Raw genomic sequence first — 7,638 nt, forward strand, 5'->3', positions numbered from 1 at the left:
TTTCTTTCCTTTCTACCCCGATTCTACAAGTTAGCAAAATCGCTTTGAATTTTAATCCCACTCTTCGAAAGGTTTGCCACCCCTTCTGATTCAGGCTCTACCCGTCACCTCCATCCATGCTTCCAGGTCATTAGCAGCCATGGTGAACCTCACCAGAGCCAGAGTATATCGTTAAACAGCCCATTTCAGACCTGCCAGTCAGGAATGGATCTGTTAATATAGTTTGTAGCTATTCAGCCAGTTGTGTATCTATCTAATGTCAACCAGAAAGGTTTTTACTTGTATAGCCATAGGCAGAAGACATGTAAAAAAGATTATTGCTATTTAAAGTAGTACTCAGAGTATCAAAGTCCATAACCATTAATATCAAGAAAGATTATGACTAGTCTTTTGTAGTCTTATGTATACACTTTGTTTTCAACGTTCAACATCTAAAAAAACTCCCTATTTAGTTGGTCTAATAAAAGATCTCACATTTACCCAAAGAACTTGTCTGCCTGTGTCCGTAGACCAACACGGCTACAACCAAAAACTCCAAAGCTTACAGAAGCTTAAGTCCCACTTACTTTCAATGGGGTTTAGGCTGTTTTTAGTGCTCTTGAAAAGATCACCTTAACTTCAATACTATCAAAATGAGAAAAGAGCTATTTAACAATACAAGTAACATTAATAGATTTTCAAATATTAGCTTTATTCGTGCTGCTTTATCATGATCAAATATTAATGTTCCAATTACAAAAATAAATAACGATCTTTACAATGGCTGGAACAAATTATATTGTTCTAGTAGTGATGTGCCTTGTTTTAAATTGTTCCTTGCATTTAATGTTTAATGTCCTGTTCATTTTCCAGTGTCAGCCAGTGGAGTGAAGAGAGAAGAACATAAAGCCCCTGGGTTTAAAGTGCTTTTAGAAGTATTTGTATTTCAATATGAGCTAGATATCAACTGTTTACATGATTCATAGCATTGTCAGAAGGATGATGGGTACAGCAGGGGGATTCATATAGTAAATGCCATACTTAACGGGGCATGTATTTAAAAGCAACAAGAGACACATGCCTAATTCTGTACCTAGGATTAATTCTCTGCCAAGACCAGTCAAAAAGCACTGCTCTGGTAGAGGATGGTTTCCTGTTGTGTAGGCGCGCCTGCTCATTAACATGCCACTGAAAACGGTAGAATGCAAGGTCAAGAGGCACATTTAACAGCACAGCAGGTGCACTCTGCCAAAACATACCTGGCATGTTTGCAAACAACAAACTAATTCCCATTTGTTGGAATTTTATTTAGCTAAATTAGTGCGTATTACAGTTGCACAGGATCACTAGGCTTCTTATTTTTATAAAAGAACCCTCTTTTTAAAAATGTATTGCATGTATTCTTTATGGTCAGGAAAAAGGTTGTTCTGAAAGCCCAGGAAAATGAAGTTCTCTACCTATAGAATATTTGCAGCACATATAGGAGCAGTGTTTCGCACTGTTGTGTTTCTAAAGGAAGATATATTAAGTCAAAGGTTGTACTTAGTCTTGACAACAGAACCAAGACATGCTACAATGGAAAATAACATGCAGTATGTAATATAATTAACACATCAATATTATCTTAGGTTGCCAAATTATCATTATTTTTAAATGACCCTGAATCCACACACACAGACTTTGCTTCAGAATTAGATTTTAGTGAGGCTTTTTGATATTGTCTCCTATGCCATTCTCATTACTAAGCTAAGGAAATGCAGACTAAATGAAAGTACTGTAAGATAGATACATAATTGCTTGAATTGTTGTGTTCAGTGCATAGTCATCAACATGGATCCGGGTTTTCCGTTTGCCATGGAAAAACGCAGTAATCTCATTTTGCAAAAAAACCCGATGTTCTCCTTTAAAGGAAAAAACATGGGAAACAGTGGGTTTCTCCTTACAGGGTGGCAGAGTTCCAGCCTGCAAGGGGCTGGGGGGAGGCGGGCGGTGAGGCAGGGGGTGCCGTGTGCATGTGCATGCATACACATGCACATGGCTGCCAGGCAGCCTGGAGAGCAGCTCCCACAGGTAAGTCTAGTGGCAGGGGGAGGGGGGGGGGCATGTATTAAAGCCCTCATAATGAGGGACAGAGGAGTCATGCAGGGCTGGGGCTGCTGCTCAGCCTGGGCCATGCATGGGGCTTGAGGCCCGGGGCTGGAATACACAGCCATAGGGCCTGACTGGGAAGCGGGACAAAGCCATGGGCAACTCATCCGGGGGGGCGGGCCTGGATCCCCGCTGCTGTATGCACTCCCAGGGGGGCCCTGGGGGGCATGTGTCCCAGATTTGTGCACAGGGTAGGGCAAGTGCAGGCTGCCCACTGCAGGCTCAGGCTCCCTGCCCTGCTCCCAAGGCCTTTGCAGCCCAGGGGGCAAAACCCAGTGCAGCAAAGTGGGGTGGGAAAGCTCATTGTCACTGCCATGAGCCCCGCACCACCATAGCGAGGAGCCCACTGCCCACCAGTCAGTGGTGAGGGTGGAGGTGCAGAGTTGTGCCCCTTGCTGCTGACGGGTAGGCAGGGAGCACCTCACTGGTGGCGTAGAGCTCCCAGCAGCAGCAACGAGCCTCCCTGCCCAGCCCCATTCTGCCCTGTTGTGGTGGGCCTTGCCTGCTGGGTTGCAGAGGCCCCAGGGCCTCTGCAGCCTGCGGGGAGCCCAAGCCCACAGACCACATCCACTCCCCTGACAGGCTCTGCTCAGGTTGTGCCACTGTGGGGGGACCCAGGGTCCATGCCCCCCTTCACGACAGCTGCAACCTCCCATGGGCAGCATTTGGGGTTTGGGCCCTGTAGCCCTGGCAGCTGGGGGCCCCTTCCAGCAGGGTTGGGGAGCAGGGGAATCTGGGTGCAGAGCGAAGGGCATCAGTGGAGATGGGGCGCTGTGGATTGGGAGTGAGGGGCACTGGCAGGGCCAGGGGGCCGTGCCGTGGTTGGGTAGTGAGGGGCACCAGCAGGACCAGGGGGCTGTGGGTTGGGAGTGAGGGGCACTAGCAGGGCTGGGGGCTGTGGCTTTGGAGAGGGGCAATGGCATGGGCAGGGCACTGGCATACCAGGGCTTCTCAGCACCACAAAGCAGTGGGGGAGATAAAACAGCTGGACTCACGTCCTGGTGAGCAAAGGGGGCCAGGGGAGCTCTGATTTGCCATGTTAAAAAACCTAAAATCAAAAGCCAAAATTTACTGGTATTTAGAATTTATTATAGTGATTGAGGGTGTAGGTTGTGTCACAACCCAAGGGTGTGATTTTTGTTTGTGTGCGCTTTGGCACCACTGAATTATTTTCCCGCCATTTGGAGCTTTCTTTGCAGGGTGCATTTCTTCTTTGCAGCACAGAAATGCACGTTGCAAGGAGTTCCCGCCATTTGTATTCTAATTCAAGCCCGGTTATTGGCTTGCATTAAATTATACACACGCGGCGGCTAGCGATTGGCTTGCTAGCCATATAAGAGGCTTGAGTGGTTTCCGCCCAAGTTGGAGGACTCCACGAACATCAGGAGGAGGAGACTTCATGTCTCGTGAAGATCTCTAAGAGCTGTGGAGCCTATTGGACCCAGTGTGAATATCAAGAAGGCAACAGGGGTCTGATCAGCCTCTCACCTCTCCCCGTCGCCGCTTGATCCCTTGACGTACCCTTCCCTGCGCGCAAGTTCCACGGAGCCTAGCAAACTTCGTGCGAGTCTATTCAAAGCTCTTTGCTTCGAGTACTTTCTTCGGTTGGCGCGACGGGCTCGCGGTTTAGAGCCTCCAACCGGATGGGCTAAAAGAATGTTCACGGGAAGGAACTCTTGTCCGCCTCTCTTCTTTTCTATCTGTAACTATAACTCAAGCAAGTTTTCCTGCCTGCACCGCGACCATCTTCGGTGTAAGTAAAATAAAATCAACCATTAAGTGTCCGTGCCTAATTTTAGCGTGTCACCTGCTTTCTCCGACCCAGCGTGCCCGGGCTGCTGGCCACAGCCCGCGCGATGCGAAAAAGGGCCCGGATCGCTCCCGGCCCGCACATGGCGACAAGGATGGGATCAGGAGAAAGCATGCTGGAGCTAGAATTAGTTAAGAACTGCCCTTGGCGCAGTGAAAAACGCCAAGAGAAAAGTTTCATGGAATTGGAAGCTCATATCGCTTACCACCAGGCGGGCGGAACGGGTGAGAGATTTATCAGTGGACGCCTTTCGCTGAAGGGAGAAGAGGGAGCTTCCGAAGACGGAGCCCCGAGAGAGAGGGAAGTGTATTTGCACCCCGCGGCATTTGGGTGTATGATGAGCGACGAGCGGGTCCTGTTCAGGCCCCTTGATACTGTGTCCCTTGCCAGAGTCAACCCGGTGGGCACAGTGAACCCGACCCTCACCCGGGAGCGTGCCCATTGCCTAAGATATGCTCAGGAGAGTGAAGAACTGGTGCCAATCGGCCGGTTCTCCCCTTACATGGTGGCGTCTAGATTAAGGGGTCGCGAGCTTCCATCCGAGCTGCGCGAAGATCTGGAGATGGAGGAACGCGCCGCAGATGAGAGGGTGGCCCTACAGTACGACAAGGGGGGAGAATTGAGTGCAACATTCCGTACAATTACTGATCTAATGAATAAGAATTTAAGTTTGAAGGCCCAGCTGTGTATGGCTGTTCAGGCGGTCAAAGAAGCGGCTGAGAGAAGGGATCCTGAAACACCACGACAAGATGGCGCCGAGCAAGAGGGAGACCGCGTGGAAGAACCGGAAAAGAAGGTTGGAGCTTTGGAGGAATCCGCGAGAGTTCAGTCAGCAACTCCGCCCATCGACGCAGCGTTGTCTCCGGCAACCCTGCCCAGCGCCGCAGCGCCGCCTCTGACGACCACGCCTTCCTGCCGACGAAAGGGAGAATCGAGCAGAGGAGTGCATCCGCCCCTCCTGCCTGAAGCAGTAACAGCAGCGGTAACTCCCGCAGCAGCAGTTCAGTCTACAACAACGACTAACCGAGTTGCCACTGCCTACTATGCTCGCACCAGAACTGAACTACAGGATTTGTGCAGAGAATCAAGAATCCAACCTGAAGAAACTCTAGCTGTATGGTTGGGACGTCTGGTCGTGGAACTTGGATCCGACCTGCTAAACCAGGAAGAAGCAAGCTTCTTAGTCAGACAAGCTTCGTGGAGTAGAGGACATGCCACTGACATCGACATGATAGCAGTCAACGTTCACTGGCCTATTCCACTGCCAGCGCTTGTTGCAGGATTGATTGGTCAAAAAGCCCACGTATGGCATGACGGACGGCCAGAATATACTGGCGCAGAACAAGACCATGGCCTCACCGTCATCTACGAGACCCTGGAACCGTTCCAGTAACCGTTCACAGCCTAGATAGTTGTCTTGAGATTTATGGGCGAAAGAACTTCGTCGTCCTCTGGATTCTGCTCAACCCCATGGTGAACCAACCCATAACCAATCTCCTTCATCAGTTGTCACGACTGCGTATCCTGATGGAGCCAAGATTATCTATTGATGGGAACCGTCGACACCCAACCGAGATTCAAGGCACAAGACACCACGAATCCGATCTTCCATCATTGCCACAGAGAACACCAGAAGAGCGATACATGTTTGGGTTTTTCCTACAGTGTTCTGGACTCAATAAGCGGCAACTTCGGATTTTAGGAGACGCAGGCCAATGGCAACTGGCCTATGAGTTAGGTTTCCGTTATCTAGAAGAGTTAGATGACGGCTCCTCAACGATTTCATCTAGTTGAGTGTATAAGAGAGGATAGTTAAGAGTAGCAACCACTTGTATCATACAGAAATAATAGTAAAGTTCCATGAATATGTTGAGATACGTTAACTTATTTTTTTTTAGAGTTTTTTGCTTACAGATCCGGAATTCAGAGTGCGTGGTGAAGAAAAGCCCTGAGAAGGATAACATCACCGAGAAGTGAGGGCCTGACGCGCGACTTCGCCATAACGCCCACTGAAGCCCTGATCGTGCAGTTTTTGTTATGAATCTGATTATGTGTATTTGTGTTGGTTATTGTTTAATTTGATCCCAGGAGAACGAACTTTTATGTTGATAAGTTTTGTGTTTGTTTGTTTGACGACTCATGACAGAACTCTGGATCACTCGAGTAATGAAAGTACAGCATAATTCAGCTGTGCCTTCAGCAAGGGGGGATGTCACAACCCAAGGGTGTGATTTTTGTTTGTGTGTGCTTTGGCACCACTGAATTATTTTCCTGCCGTTTGGAGCTTTCTTTGCAGGATGCATTTCTTCTTTGCAGCACAGAAATGCACGTTGCAAGGAGTTCCTGCCATTTGTATTCTAATTCAAGCCCCATTATTGGCTTGCGTTAAATTATACACTCGTGGCGGCTAGCGATTGGCTTGCTAGCCGTATAAGAGGCTTGAGTGGTTTCCGCCCAAGTTGGAGGACTCCACAAACATCAGGAGCAGGAGACTTCATGTCTCGTGAAGATCTCTAAGCGCTGTGGACCCAGCGTGAATATCAAGAAGGCAACAGGGGTCTGATCAGCCTCTTGCCTCTCCCCGTCGCCGCCTGATCCCTTGACGTACCCTTCCCTGCGCGCAAGTTCCACGGAGCCTAGCAAACTTCGTGTGAGTCTATTCAGAGCTCTTTGCTTTGAGTACTTTCTTCGGTTGGCGCGACGGGCTCGCGGTTTAGAGCCTCCAACTGGATGAGCTAAAAGAATGTTCACGGGAAGGAACTCTTGTCCACCTCTCTTCTTTTCTATCTGTAACTGTAACTCAAGCAAGTTTTCCTGCCTGCACCGCGACCATCTTCAGTGTAAGTAAAAAAATCTTAAATCAACCATTAAGCGTCTGTGCCTAATTCTAGCGTGTCGCCTGCTTTCTCTGACCCAGCGTGCCCGGGCTGCTGGCCACAGCCCGTGCGGCGTGAAAAAGGGCCCGGATTGCTCCCGGCCCGCACAGGTTGCAGCCATGTTGATCTCAGGACACAGGCAGACAAGATTCTTTAGGTGAATATGATATCTTTTGTTAGCTCAACTTAAATAGTTGGAAAAAAATTTTATAGCAAGTTTTCGGGTTTAAAAACTCTTCGTCAGGCCGAGGAAGTCTCTGCAGTTGGTGTGTGCTCTTCCTGGATGGAATAAATAGTAAAGAAGCCAGAGGCTGGGCTGGTATTCATGTAAGATCGGCAGTCAGTGAAGATGTAAACTGAGGAATCAGTAGGTGCGAGACAGGCTGGGTGGGACAGGGAGAAGGGGGATGAAGGTAGCAGTTAAATAGTGGAGAGGTACCTGGGGAGTCAGATGTCAGGCAGGTTATAATGTGTCATAAATCCAATGTCTATATTGCGTCCATGATTTTTTGTATCCAGGAGGTTGATGAAGTGAAGTTCAGAGGCTCCTCTCTGAAGTGAAGTGTTCTGTAAGTTCCCTTTGAGGATTAGAACTGAGGGATTGGAGAGAGTGGTTTTCTTGTGAGATATGTGCCCCACAGGTAACTGGGTACTCTTGTCTTTGATAGATTTCCAGTGTGCATTCATTCTGGTATGCCAAATGCCCCAAGGGAAAATACGGAGAGACCAAACAAAAACCGCGCGCCAGAATGAATGCACACCAGATATCTATCAACGCCTCTCTTTTTAAACTCCTTCTGGGAAATAGCGAAGTAGGCAATTGGT

The sequence above is a fragment of the Alligator mississippiensis genome, chromosome 4, assembly GCF_030867095.1.
Source record: "Alligator mississippiensis isolate rAllMis1 chromosome 4, rAllMis1, whole genome shotgun sequence".
Taxonomy (NCBI): domain Eukaryota; kingdom Metazoa; phylum Chordata; order Crocodylia; family Alligatoridae; genus Alligator; species Alligator mississippiensis.